The sequence below is a fragment of the Oncorhynchus mykiss genome, chromosome 6 (genome assembly GCF_057628025.1).
Source record: "Oncorhynchus mykiss isolate SJ-2025 chromosome 6, ASM5762802v1, whole genome shotgun sequence".
Classification (NCBI taxonomy): Eukaryota; Metazoa; Chordata; class Actinopteri; order Salmoniformes; family Salmonidae; genus Oncorhynchus; species Oncorhynchus mykiss.
In genome coordinates this window covers 42,172,706-42,188,306 of record NC_143027.1, presented here as the reverse complement: position 1 = coordinate 42,188,306, position 15,601 = coordinate 42,172,706, and the positions used below count along the sequence as shown (strand labels likewise).

At 42.1% G+C, this 15,601-nt stretch overlaps 1 long non-coding RNA gene across 1 annotated transcript in view; it reads left to right on the top strand.

Annotated features, from left to right (window-relative positions):
• The first annotated feature begins 640 nt into the window (after positions 1-640).
• Positions 641-15,601, top strand: part of LOC149982859 (uncharacterized) — a 34,327-nt gene continuing 19,366 nt past the window's right edge. Inside the window, exon 1 of the long non-coding RNA XR_016496678.1 lies at positions 641-1,031. This is a non-coding gene — a long non-coding RNA (uncharacterized LOC149982859). The remainder of the gene's footprint in view (positions 1,032-15,601) is intronic.

The window sequence follows — 15,601 nt, the reverse complement described above, 5'->3', positions numbered from 1 at the left end:
AGCTACATTAAGTAGCAAAGAGAAAAATTAAAAGTAGCCAAAGATTATAGGGTCCTCTAGGAAACACCTATCAACACTTTAGTTCCTACCCTGTCACAATAACTCCTCTGACATTTTCATTCGTTGTCATGTCAAACAACACTGTATTAAAAGTGCCCACTATTATATTCTAACTATATAATTAGAATAGACATTCTATTTCCATGATTCCAACAGTTAATCCAAGTGTTTTGCATTAAATCGAGAGTCAAATTGCATCATTTGGTTAAAAATGAAGCCCAGATTGCTTGCCCATATTGTGCAGCCCTTAATAAGGTATAGGGGGCAGCATTTTCACTTTTGGATAAATAGCGTGCCCAATTTCAACTTCCTGCTACTCATGCCAGGAATATATAATATGCATATGATCAGTAGATGTGGATAGAAAACACTCTGAAGTTTCTAAAACTGTTTCAATCATGTCTGTGACTATAACATAACTTATGTAGCAGGCAAAACCCCGAGGACTAACTGTTCAGAAATTATTTTCTTTTTTGCCTCTGACCGTTCCCTTTGTTGTCTTTGCCAAGGGATATTTGATAGGGACCATTTTACAGTTCCTACCACTTCCACTTGGATGTCACCAGTCTTTGGAATTTGGTTGAGGTTATTCATTTGTGCAAAGAAGAAGAAGCACATCCTGGAACAAGGTTACCCTATTGAATGTTGCGCAAGACGTAAAAAGGAGCATGGTTTGTTTACTTGCTGTATTGAATACAGATTGCCCCGTCTACAATTTGATCGATTATTAACGTTTAAAAATACCTAAAGTTGTATTACAAATGTAGTTTGAAATATTTTGCCAAAGTTTATAGGCAACTTTTGAAATGTTTTGTAGTGACGTTCTGTTTTTGTAAGCTGTTTTTTTCTGGATCAAACGTGCTTTATAAATGGACATTTTGGGTATATATGGATGGAATTAATCGAAAAAAAGGACCAATTGTGATGTTTATGGGACATATTGGAGTGCCAACAAAAGAAGCTCGTCAAAGGTAATGCATGTTTTATATTTTATTTTAGCATTTTGTGTAGCGCCTGCAGGTTTGAAATATGCTACCCTCTTTATTGACATAGTGCTATCATCAGATAATAGCTTCTTAATGCTTTCGCCGAAAAGCTTTTTAAAATCTGACATGTTGGCTGGACTCACAACGTGTGTAGCTTTAATTTAGTATCTTACATGTGTGATTTAATGAATGTTTGATTTTATATCATTATTTGAATTTGCCGTGCTGCATTTTCCCTGTTTTTTTCCCCCTAGTGGGACGCAAGCGTCCCCTATACCATAAGAAGTTTTAAGTGGCAGTGTGGAAATTATCTCAAATGCAGAAAATTATTGAAATGATTACTTTTTTGGGGTTGAAGTTGAATTGAACAGTATAAAACAATCAGAATGGAGAAAGACCCATTTGAAATCACTTAGGATGTATGTGTTGCCACCCTAGGGTCACGCACTACTCATAAAGCAAATTTAGAACTTTTATTATTAAAAACTTTTTTTTTTTTAAACATATCGCCCAGCCCTACTTCACTGTCACAATAATTACGGGGGGCATTGTATATGTACATACTTACCTAAATGACCTCGTAACCCTGCACATCGACTCGGTACTGGTTCCCCGTGTATATATCCAAGTTATCATTACTCATTATGTATTTATTCCTAGTCTTATCATTTCTAGTTAGTCTACACCTGTTGGTTATGAAGCATGTGACAAAAGACATTTGATTTGACTGTATTGCCACCCCTATTTGCAATATCTTTAACCAAACCCTAAAGGAGTATGTGTGTCTACGGGCGTGGAAGGAAGTTAAAGTAATTCCACTGCCTAAATATAGCAAAGTACCCTTTGCTGGCTTTAACAGCCACCCAATGCATTTGCACCCTGTTCTTATGGAGAGAATTGTGTTTGACCAAATACAATACTATTTTTCAGAGAACACGTTAACTACTGACTTTCAACATGCATATAGAGAATGGCACTCAACATGTACTCCACTGACTCAAACATGACTGATGATTGGTTAAAATAAATGCATAGTTGGAGCTGTATTTTTAGATTTCAGTACAGACTTCAGTACAGACTTTTATGTTATTTATCATTTATTTAACCTTTATTTTAACTAGGCAAGTCCGTTAAGAACAGGTTCCTATTTACAATGATGGCCAAACTCGGACGACGCTGGGCCAATTGTGCACCACCTTATTGGACGAATGTGATACAGCCTGGATTTGAACCAGGGACTGTAGTGACGCCTCTTGCACTGAGATGCGCTGCTTTAGACCGCTGTGCCACTCGGGAGCCTGAGTGGTGCAGTGGTCTAAGGCACTGCATGTTATTAAATGTTATTCAAAAAACTCACTTGCTAAGGCTTTACATCACCTGCCATCACATGGCTATTTATCCAAGATAGTTATTTATCCCAATTGAACCCAGAGAGTGTTCTTCATTGGAAGCTTCTCTAACGTCAGATATGTACCGTGAGGTGTCCCTCAAAGTCGCCTTGGGCCTTTACAAATGATTTGCCACTGGATTTACACAAAGCTAGAATGACTGTATGCGGATGATTCCACACTCTACATGCAGCACCCAAAGCCAGTGAGCTCACTGAAATTCTAAATAAGGAGTTACAGTGAGTATCAGAATGGGTGATTCATAATAAACTGGTCGTAAATACATCTAAAACGAAATTGTATTTGGCTCAAAACTTTCTCTAAGACCTTAACCTCAACTGGAGTTGTGCATGAAAGGTGTGACCATTGGAGCAAATTGCCAGTCTTTTCTGTTGAGGGTTGACAAGAGACTAATGTGTTCTCTTCTAGTTTTTATGAGAAATTATACTGTGATGACAATTCTAGATTGCCTGCATAATCAAATAACATACAGCTCAGACACCCATACATACCCCACAAGACATGCCACCACAGGTCTCTTCACAGTCCCCAAGTCTCAAACTAATTCACGGCAAAGCACAGTATTATACAGAGCCACGGTCGCATGGAAATCCCATCTGCAATTACTCATGCAAACAGCAAAATGACCTTAAATGTTTTTATAAAACAACATCTCATGGCACAATAGGGACTGTGAAATGACAAACACACACACACAAACACACAATAATAAAAAATGATCTACACACATTATTCTTTAGTTGTATTGTTTGTATATTGTTATATTTTTTATTTGTGTGACTGTTCTTGTCTATCAGTGTATCAGCGTTTTGTTACTTGTTGTGTTTTATGTTTTTGTGTGGACCCCAGGAAGAATAGCTACTGCTTCGGCAAAAGCTAATGGGGATACGAGTAAAATGTAACCCATCAATCAGTATTTTGGGACCAATCAGACCGGTCAGAATGTGTTCGCATTATAAAGATCCTCAAGACAGAGACAAATCCAGACTCATCATGGAGAAGAAATGTCAGTTGGACAGAGCGATGTGGATTGGGTAGCCAGGGTATAAACCAAATACAGGGGTAACAATGCTGTTTATAATTTCTCTCAGTGAATAATAATCAAAGTCTTCAGAGTAAGGTGAAAATAAAAGTTTTGCTGAAAGTTACTTTAATTTATACAACAAATTCTCAAATGAAGCATCGCTAAGGAAAATGCTTAAGAGTGAGTTTATCTTCTTTGAAATTGCAGGAAGGAACATCTCTCTGTTTCCCCTATGACACACCTACTTACTGTGAAGTAAGTGGCTGAGTAAACAAACAGAACACACACAATGTATCCGGAAAGCTTTAGGAGTTTCATGAAGAGCAATTACAATCCATATCATGCAGATAATAAGGTCCACAGCGATCACGTCTGAAGGGCCTACTGCCTGATTTCATCTCTGCTTTGTGTGTACTGTAAGTGTGTGTGAGTAAGTGCATGTGAGCGTGAGCGTGGGCGCATGCTTCTATATGCATGTGTGTCCAGTCCAGTCGAGGACCACTGATTTGCCCCGCCTCACCACTAAAGGAATTTAGATTACAGATGATTGGGATGGAGAAGCAGTTCCTATAAAGATAGAGAATGGATTGACGGAGGGGGGGAGGGAGAGAGTGAGAGAAGAAGGAGAGTGAAAGGGGGTAAGACTGATAAGGATAACAAACAGGAGATATGGAGTGTGTGATTACTTGGCCTAGCCATATGGACAGTGAAGGTACAGCCTTTCCTCTTGTGTTTATCAAAGCCAAAGATTTACTCAAGGTCTGAGAGTATGCCTTGTTCATTTCTGACCATAAGTTATTTTCAGGCAAACTTTGCCTGTGTACTTGATAACATCCATGTTTACACACTGTGTGTGTGTGTGCGCGTGAATGTGTACGTGTGTGGGTGGGCTTGTATTACTATCCTCGTGAATACCGGTAATTCCCAAAAGTCTCCATGAGGATAGAAAAACAAGGAAAATTGTCCCTTGTCGGGACATTTCATAGGTCCCCACGAGGACAAAGGTTATTTAGGCATAAGGGTTACAGTTAGGTTTAGGGTTAGGGGTTGAGGTTAGGGAAAATCAATTTTAGGTGCCCACAATGATAGTAACACATGTTGTATGTGTGTGTGCATGTGCACGCAGTCAGGCGGGCGTATTATCAGCGTTGAGGCTTATGAGCATGTACATGTTTGGGCTCAAACTTATGTGAAAAGACTTGACAGCGGATTCAAGGGTTGTTCCATGCCTTTTGCGTCCCTTTTATATTTCAAATCTTAAGAATCACCTGTGCGTCAATTTAAGTAACATAATAAAAAAATCTCCATCACAATCCGTCACTTTAAGCTCGAGAGATGTTTTTTTTAATGGGCGATTATTTTTTGTATTTTTTTTTTGACTCTCTCCCCAAAAATTTCCTTGCCAACTTTTTTTGTTTTTGTTTTCAAGGGAAAGTTTCATAGAAACACACATTCACCTAGACATTAACACACATAAACAGTGCATCCTCCATATAATTCATATCATAGGCCTAATAGTATTTTAGAGCTCTTTTTGCATATCCCCATATCCCCAGTGAAAGTTGCGCCCCTGGAATAAAGGCGTCCTCAAGTGCAAAAATTCAGCATTTTGACATGTCCCTCTGTCAACCCAGTGTCATTCTAGGAAGATTTTAACCCTCAAATTTATCCAACTTCTACCATAACTACATTGATTTAGCAACCTGTAGGTGGGTTTAAGTCAATCTAATTTCAACATAATCATTAAAACTATGTATATGTTTAAAAAAAAAACGTTGCCTAACATAAGTATTCAGACCCTTTACTCAGTACTTTGTTGAAGCACCGTTGGCAGCAGTAACAGCCTCAAGTCTTCTTGAGTATGATGCTACAAGCTTGGCACACCTGTATTTGCGGAGTTTCTTACAGTCCTCTCTGCAGATCCTCTCAACCTCTCTCAGGTTGGATGGGGATCGTCACTGCACAGCTATTTTCAGATCTCTCCAGAGATGTTCGTTTGGGTTCAAGTCCGGGATCTGGCTGGACCACTCAAGGACATTCAGAGACTTGTCCCAAAGCCACTCCTGCATTGTCTGGGCTGTGTGCTTAATGTCGTTGTCCTGTTGTAAGGTGAACCTTCGCCCCAGTCTGAGGTCCTGAGATCTCTGGAGCAGGTTTTCATCATATTTGTTTTTAAATGCCCTCCTCACCATCTTAAATAAGCATGCCCCATTCAAGAAATGTAGAACCAGGAACAGATATAGCCCTTGGTTCTCCCCAGACCTGACTGCCCTTAAACAACACAAAAACATCTCATGGGCGTTCTGCATTAGCATCGAACAGCCCCTGTGATATGCAACTTTTCAGGGAAGCTAGAAACCAATATACACAGGCAGTTAGAAAAGCCAAGGCTAGCTTTTTCAAGCAGAAATTTGCTTCCTGCAACACAAACTCAAAAAGGTTCTGGGACACTGTAAAGTCCATGGAGAATAAGAACACTTCCTCCCAGCTGCCCACTGCACTGAAGATAGGAAACACTGTCACCACCGATAAATCCACTATAATTGAGAATTTCAATAAGCATTTTTCTACGGCTGGCCATGCTTTCCACCTGGCTACCCCTACCCCGGTCAACAGCACTGCACCCACCACAGCAACTCGCCCAAGCCTTCCCCATTTCTCCTTCTCCCAAATCCAGTCAGCTGATGTTCTGAAAGAGCTGCAAAATCTGGACCCCTACAAATCAGCCGGGCTAGACAATCTGGACCCTTTCTTTCTAAAATTATCTGCCGAAATTGTTGCCACCCCTATTACTAGCCTGTTAAACCTCTCTTTCGTGTCGTCTGAGATTCCCAAAGATTGGAAAGCAGCTGCGGTCATCCCCCTCTTCAAAGGGGGGACACTCTTGACCCAAACTGCTACAGACATACAGTGCCTTGCGAAAGTATTCGGCCCCCTTGAACTTTGCGACCTTTTGCCACATTTCAGGCTTCAAACATAAAGATATAAAACTGTATTTTTTTGTGAAGAATCAACAACAAGTGGGACACAATCATGAAGTGGAACGACATTTATTGGATATTTCAAACTTTTTTAACAAATCAAAAACTGAAAAATTGGGCGTGCAAAATTATTCAGCCCCCTTAAATTAATAGTTTGTAGCGCCACCTTTTGCTGCGATTACAGCTGTAAGTCGCTTGGGGTATGTCTCTATCAGTTTTGCACATCGAGAGACTGACATTTTTTCCCATTCCTCCTTGCAAAACAGCTCAAGCTCAGTGAGGTTGGATGGAGAGCATTTGTGAACAGCAGTTTTCAGTTCTTTCCACAGATTCTCGATTGGATTCAGGTCTGGACTTTGACTTGGCCATTCTAACACCTGGATATGTTTATTTTTGAACCATTCCATTTTAGATTTTGCTTTATGTTTTGGATCATTGTCTTGTTGGAAGACAAATCTCCGTCCCAGTCTCAGTTCTTTCGTGGACTCCATCAGGTTTTCTTCCAGAATGGTCCTGTATTTGGCTCCATCCATCTTCCCATCAATTTTAACCATCTTCCCTGTCCCTGCTGAAGAAAAGCAGGCCCAAACCATGATGCTGCCACCACCATGTTTGACAGTGGGGATGGTGTGTTCAGCTGTGTTGATTTTACGCCAAACATAACGTTTTGCATTGTTGCCAAAAAGTTCAATTTTCGTTTCATCTGACCAGAGCACCTTCTTCCACATGTTTGGTGTGTCTCCCAGGTGGCTTGTGGCAAACTTTAAACAACACTTTTTATGGATATCTTTAAGAAATGGCTTTCTTCTTGCCACTCTTCCATAAAGGCCAGATTTGTGCAATATACGACTGATTGTTGTCCTATGGACAGAGTCTCCCACCTCAGCTGTAGATCTCTGCAGTTCATCCAGAGTGATCATGGGCCTCTTGGCTGCATCTCTGATCAGTCTTCTCCTTGTATCAGCTGAAAGTTTAGAGGGACGGCCAGGTCTTGGTAGATTTGCAGTGGTCTGATACTCCTTCCATTTCAATATTATCGCTTGCACAGTGCTCCTTGGGATGTTTAAAGCTTGGGAAATCTTTTTGTATCCAAATCCAGCTTTAAACTTCTTCACAACAGTATCTCGGACCTGCCTGGTGTGTTCCTTGTTCTTCATGATGCTCTCTGCGCTTTTAACGGACCTCTGAGACTATCACAGTGCAGGTGCATTTATACGGAGACTTGATTACACACAGGTGGATTGTATTTATCATCATTAGTCATTTAGGTCAACATTGGATCATTCAGAGATCCTCACTGAACTTCTGGAGAGAGTTTGCTGCACGCCCAATTTTTCAGTTTTTGATTTGTTAAAAAAGTTTGAAATATCCAATAAATGTCGTTCCACTTCATGATTGTGTCCCACTTGTTGTTGATTCTTCACAAAAAAATACAGTTTTATATCTTTATGTTTGAAGCCTGAAATGTGGCAAAAGGTCGCAAAGTTCAAGGGGGCCGAATACTTTCGCAAGGCACTGTATATCTATCCTACCCTGCCTTTCTAAGGTCTTCGAAAGCCAAGTCAACAAACAGATTACTGACCATTTCGAATCCCACATACCTTCTCCGCTATGCAATCTGGTTTCAGAGCAGGTCATGGGTGCACCTCTGCCACGCTCAAGGTCCTAAATGATATCTTAACCGCCATCGATAAGAAACAATACTGTGCAGCCGTATTCATTGACCTGGCCAAGGCTTTCGACTCTGTCAATCACCACATCGTCATCGGTAGACTCGGCAGCCTTGGTTTCTCAAATGATTGCCTCGCCTGGTTCACCAACTACTTCTCAGACATAGTTCAGTGTGTCAAATCGGAGGGTCTCTGGCAGTCTCTATGGGGGTACCACATGGTTCAATTCTTGGACCGACTCTCTTCTCTGTATACATCAATGATGTCGCTTTTGCTGCTGGTGAGTCTCTGATCCACCTCTACGCAGACGACACCATTCTGTATACTTCTGTCCCTTCTTTGGACACTGTGTTAACAACCCTCCAGGCGAGCTTCAAGGCCATACAACTCTCCTTCTGTGGCCTCCAATTGCTCTTAAATACAAGTAAAACTAAATGCATGCTCGTCAACCGATCGCTGCCTGCACCTACTCGCCTGTCCAACATCACTACTCTGGACGGCTCTGACTTAGAATATGTGGGCAACTACAAATACCTAGGTGTCTGGTTAGACTGTAAACTCTCCTTCCAGACTCACATCAAACATCTCCAATCCAAAGTTATATCTAGAATTGGCTTCCTATTTCGCAACAAAGCATCTTTCACTCATGCTGCCAAACATACCCTTGTAAAACTGACCATCCTACCGATCCTCGACTTTGGCGATGTCATTTACAAAATAGCCTCCAATACCCTACTCAATAAATTGGATGCAGTCTATCACAGTGCCATCCGTTTTGTCACCAAAGCCCCAAATACTACCCACCACTGCGACCTGTACGCTCTCGTTGGCTGGCCCTCGCTTCATACTCGTCGCCAAACCCACTGGCTCCAGGTCATCTACAAGATCCTGCTTGGTAAAGTCCCCCCTTATCTCATCTCGCTGGTCACCATAGCAGCACCCACCTGTAGCACGCGCTCCAGCAGGTATATCTCTCTGGTCATCCCCAAAACCAATTCTTCCTTTGGCCGCCTCTCCTTCCAGTTCTCTGTTGCCAATGACTGGAACGAACTACAAAAATCTCTGAAACTGGAAGCACTTATCTCCCTCACTAGCTTTAAGCACCAGCTGTTAGAGCAGCTCATAGATGCACCTGTACATAGCCCATCTATAATTTAGCACAAACAACCACCTCTTTCCCTACTGTATTTATTTATTTATTTCGCTCCTTTGCACCCCATTATTTCTATCTCTACTTTGCACATTCTTCCACTGCAAATCAACCATTCCAGTGTCTTACTTGCTATATTGTATTTACTTCGCCACCATGGCCTTCTTTGCCTTTACCTCCCTTATCTCACCTCACTTGCTCACATTGTATATAGACTTATTTTTCTACTGTATTATTGACTGTATGTTTGTTTATTCCATGTGTAACTCTGTGTTGTTGTATGTGTTGAACTGCTTTGCTTTATCTTGGCCAGGTCGCAATTGTAAATGAGAACTTGTTCTCAACTTGCCTACCTGGTTAAATAAAGGTGAAATAAATAAAATAAATAAAAAGGTTTTCATCAAGGATCTCTCTGTACTTTTCTCTGTTCATCTTTCCCTCAATCCTGACTAGTCTCCCAGTCCCTGAAAAACATCCCCACAGCATGCTGCCACCACCATGCTTCACCGTAGGAATGGTGCCAGGTTTCCTCAAGACGTTTCCTCAATCTTGGTTCAATCAGACCAGAGAATCTTGTTTCTCATGGTCTGAGTCCTTTAGGTACCTTTTTACTGAGGAGTGGCTTCCGTCTGGCCACTCTACCATAAAGTTCTGATTGATGGAGTGCTGCAGAGATCTTTTTCCTTCTGGAAGGTTCTCTCATCTCCACAGAGGAACTAAGGAGCTCTTTCAGAGTGACCATCGTATTCTTGGTCACCTCCCTGACCAAGGCCCTTCTCCCCTGATTGCTCAGTTTCACCGCGTGGCCAGCTCTAGGAAGAATCTTGGTGGTTCCAAACTTCTTCCATTTAAGAATAATGGAGGCCACTGTGTTTTTGGGGACCTTCAATGCTCTAGACATTTTTTAGTACCGTTCCCCAGATCTGTCCCTTGAGACAATCCTGTCTCAGAGCTCTACGCACAATTCCTTTGACCTCATGGCTTGGTTTTTGCTCTGACATGCACTGTCAACTGTGGGACCTTATATAGACAGGTGTGTGCCTTTCCAAATAATTTCCAATCAATTGAATTTACCAGCAGGTGGACTCCAATCAAGTTGTAGAAACATCACAAGGATGATCAATGGAAAAAAATATGTACCTGAGCTCAATTTCGAGTCTCGTGGCACAATACTTATAGGGTATTTCTGTTTTTATTTTTGATAAATGGGCAAAGATTTCTAAAGACCTGTTTTTGCTTCATAATTATGGGGTATTGTGTGTAGATTGAGAAAAGATTTCATATATTTTAGAATTAGGCTGTAACATAACAAAATGTGGAAAAAGCCAAGGAGTGAATACTTTCCGAATGCAATGATTCACTCACTTGTGTTAACTAGAATGACTGTTTTAACCTTACGGGTATACGGTCGTGGGAGAATGTCAACCCAAAGTCGAACACCGCTCTCATGCGGTTCCTACAGCTAGTACTCTGCTAGCTACAGCGCCTTAGCCACACAAGTTAGCTGCTAGCTAGCTAACACCTTACTAGCCTTGTGGCTATAGAGTGCATACTGTGCTCACTCTAGCTAGCCATTAGTTGCAAGGCTTCTATCAAGCTAGCTTACACCTATTCAAAGACTCTGTGCTACCATGTTGTTTTCACAACAGGTGTCTCTGTATTAGCAAGCCCTGTTCTATGCAATGGCCACTGCTAGCCCATCCCAGGGCGAGCCATGCCAAGTGGTTGAAGCCTCCACGTTCTTGCACTTGCGGTTCCATGATTGCAGGGAAGGATTTTCATCTTCTATGTGTCAACTGCCTAGGAAAGGAACATGCTCAGGCAGCACTCGTGCCCTCGCTTGGAGTTTGAGCTCTTCAGTGTTTGAAAGCAAGCCGTGACTTATCAACAATGACTAGCACAACTTTCACCGGGCATTTATAGCCTATCATCTAAATAATGTTTTGTGATAACTGCACTGCAATAAAAAATGTGTTTTGGAAAAAAACATTGTTTTTCGGTTTGGGATTTTTCTTAAAGTTAAGGATCCAAATTGTGTTGAAAAGTTTCATCGTTTTAACGTTCACACCTCTACTCTGCACCTCTTGTAATAACATCCAAGTCTGTGGTTGTACCATGAGTCTGGGGATGGTAGGAGAGAGGGCACTCTGGTTAAGCTTGTCCAGCTTGTCAAACAAAAATAAGTAAACCTCCTGGAGGCCCCGGTAACACCGAAGAAGTGTGGCATACTGTGGCTTGCGAAAGTATTCACCCCCTTGACTTTTTTCCAATTTTATTGCCTTGCAACTTGGAATTACAATGTATTTTTTGGGGGTTTGTATCATTTGATTTACACAACATGCCTACCACTTTGAAGATGCAAAATATGTTTTATTGTGAAACAAACAAGAAATAAAACAAAAAAACTGAAAACTTGCGCGTGCATAACTATTCACCCCCCCCAAAGTCAATACTTTGTAGAGCTACCTTTTGCAGAAATTACAGCTGCAAGTATCTTGGGATATGCCTCTATGAGCTTGGCATATCTAGCCACTGGGATTTTTGCCCATTCTTCTAGGCAAAACTGCTTCAGCTTCCTCAAGTTGGATGGGTTCTGCTGGTGTACAGCAATCTTAAGTCATACCACAGATTCTCAATTGGATTGAGGTCTGGGCTTTGACTAGGCCATTCCAAGACATTTAAATGTTTCCCCTTAAACCAGTCGAGTATTGCTTTAGCAGTATGCTTAGGGTCATTGTCCTGCTGGAAGGTGAACCTCTGTCCCAGTCTCAAATCTCTGGAAGACTGAAACAGGTTTCCCTCAATAATTTCCCTGTATTTAGTGCCATCCATCATTCCTTCAGTTCCCCACAGCATGATGCAGCCACCACCATGCTTCACTGTGGGGATGTTGTTCTTTGGGTGATGAGAGATGTTGGGTTTGCGCCATTCATAGCGTTTTCCTTGATGGCCAAAAAGCTCAATTTTAGTCTCGTCTGACCAGAGTACCTTCTTCCATATGTTTGTGGAGTCTCCCACATGCCTTTTGGAGAACACCAAACGTGTTTGCTTGATTTTATCTTTAACTTCTTATGTCTGCAGGGGCACTATTGAGTAGCTTAGATGAAAGGTGTCCAGAGTAAACGGCCTGCTCCTCAGTTTGTTGCTAATATATGCATATTATTATTAGTATGGGATAGAAAACACTCTGAAGTTTCTAAAACTGTTTGAATGATGTCTGTGAGTATAACAGAACTCATATGGCAGGCAAAAACCTGAGAACAAATCCAAACAGGAAGTGAGAAATCTGAGGTTGGTATATATTCAGCCCATTCCATATTGAAATCCCCTTGAGATATGAATGAAGATTCCTAGGGCTTCCACTAGATGTCAACACCGTCTATAGAAATTTGAATGGGGCTTCTACTGTGATATGGGACTGAATGAGAGGGGAATGAGTCAAGACTACTGGCAGAGAGCCAGTTCCAGGTCATGCGCCTACCGCATGATATCTTCCTGTGTTCCATTCCTCCTCAAGACACAAAGGAATTCTCCGGTTGGAACTTTATTGAAGATTTATGATAAAAACATCCTAATGATTTATTCTGTACTTAGTTTGAAATGTTTCTTCAACCTGTAATATAACTTTTTGAAGATTTTGTCAGAAAAAATGGTCGACCAGCTCCAGCGTTTGGATATGTGTACCAAACGCGCTAACAAAAGTAGCTGGACATAAATAACGGACATTATCGAACAAATCAAGCATTTATTGTGGACCTGGGATTCCTGGGAGTGCATTCTGATGAAGATCATCAAAGAAAGGGAATATTTAGCATGTCATTTATGGTTTATGTTAACTAATTTGACTTGATTGTTCTGAGCGCCATCTCAGAATATTGCATGGTTTGCTTATTCCGTAGATTTAAAAAATCTGACACAGCATTAAGGACAGGTATATCTATAATTCCATGTGTATAACTTGTATTATCATCTACATTTATGGTGAGTATTTATGTTGAATTGATGTGGCTATGCAAAATCACTGGATGTTTTTGGAACTAGTGAATGTAACGCGCCAAAGAAAACTCTGTTTTTTTTATATAAATATGAACTTTATCAAACAAAACATACATGTATTGTGTAACATGAAGTCCTATGAGTGTCATCTGATGAAGATCATCAAAGGTTAGTGATTAATTTTATCTCTATTTGTGCTTTTTGTGACTCCTCTCTTTGGCTGGGAAAATGGCTGTTTTTGTTGTGGTTTGGTGGTGACCTAACATAATCGTTTGTGGTGCTTTCGCCGTAAAGCCTATTTGAAATCGGACACTTTTGTGGGATTAACAACAAGACTACCTTTAAAACAGTATAAGATATGTTTGAGGATTTAATTATTTTATTTTTTTGTTGAATTTTACCCCCTTTCTCTCCCCAATTTCGTAGTATCCAATTATTAGTGGTTACTATCTTGTCTCATCGCTACAACTCCCGTATGGGCTCGGGAGAGACGAAGGTCGAAAGTCATGCGTCCTCCGAAACACAACCCAACCAAGCCGCACTGCTTCTTAACACAGCGCGCATCCCCAGAAGTCAGCCGCACCAATGTGTCGGAGGAAACACTGTGCACCTGGCGACCTTGGTTAGCGCGCACTGCGCCCGGCCCGCTACAGGAGTCGCTGGTGCGCGAGGAGACAAGGATATCCCTACCAGCCAACCCTCCCTAACCCAGACGGCGCTATGCCAAATGTGCGTCGCCCCACGGACCTCCCAGTCGCGTCCGGCTGCAACAAAGCCTGGGCGCGAATCCAGAGTCTCTGGTGGCACAGCTAGTGCTGCGATGCACTGTCCTAGACCACTGCACCACCTGGGAGGCCTTGTTTGAGGAATTTGAATTATGAGATTTCTGTTGTTTTGAATTTGGCGCCCTGCACTTTCACTGGCTGTTGTCATATCATCCCGTTAACGGGATTGCAGCCCAAAGAGGTTTAAGCAATGGCTTTTTTCTGGCCTACACTTCTGTATCTTTGGTCTAATTGTTGCCTCTCTGATTAATGCCCTCCTTGCCTGGTGGGCGGCCCTCTCTTGGCAGGTTTGTTGTGGTGCCATATTCTTTAAATGTTTTATTAATCGAGTTAATGGTGCTCCATGGGATGTACAAAGTTTCTGATATATTTTTTAGAACCCAACCCTGATCTGTACTTCTCCACAACTTTGTCCCTGACCTGTTTGGAGAGCTCCTTGGTCTTCATGGTGCTGCTTGCTTGGTGGTGCCCCATTGCTTAGTGGTGTTGCAGACTCTGGGACCTTTCAGAGCAGGTATATAAACTCAGAAAAAAATAAACGTCCTCTCACTGTCAACTAAGTTTATTTTCAGCAAACTTAACATGTGTAAATATTTGTATGAACATAACAAGATTCAACAACTGAGACATAAACTGAACAAGTTCCACATACATTTGACTAACAGAAATTGAATAATGTGTCCCTGAACAAAGGGGGGTCAAAATCAAAAGTAACAGTCAGTATCATGTGTAATCACCAGCTGCATTAAGTACTGCAGTACATCTTCACCTCATGGACTTTTCCAGATTTTCCAGTTCTTGTTGTGAGATATTACCCCACTCTTCCACCAAGGCACCTGCAAGTTACCGGACATTTCTGGGGGGGAATGGCCCTAGCCCTCACCCTCCGATCCAACAGGTTCCAGACGTGCTCAATGGGATTGAGATCCGGGCTCTTCGCTGGCCATGGCAGAACACTGACATTCCTGCCTTGCAGGAAATCACGCACAGAACGAGCAGTATGGCTGGTGGCATTGTCATGCCGGAGGGTCATGTCAGGATGAGCCTGCGGGAAGGGTGGCCATGGCTGGAGCGTCATGTGGAGGGGGTTGTCTTCCCTGTAATGCACAGCATTGAGATTGCCTGCAATAACAACAAGCTCAGTCTGATGATGCTGTGACACACCACCCCAGACCATGACGGACCCTCTACCTCCAAATCGATCCCGTTTCAGAGGTCAGGCCTCGGTGTAACGCTCATTCCTTTGACGATAAACGCGAATTCGACCATCACCTCTGGTGAGACAAAATCGTGACTCGTCAGTGAAGAACACTTTTTGCCAGTCCTTTCTGGTCCAGCAACGGTGGGTTTGTTCCCGTAGGCAACGTTGTTTCCAGTGATGTCTGGTGAGGACCTGCCTTCAGTCCAGCCTACAAGCCCTCAGTCCAGCTTCTCTCAGCCTATTGCGGACAGTCTGAGCACTGATGGGGGGGATTGTGCATTCCTGGTGTAACTCAGGCAGTTGTTGTTGCCATCCTGTACCTGACCCGCAGGTGTGATG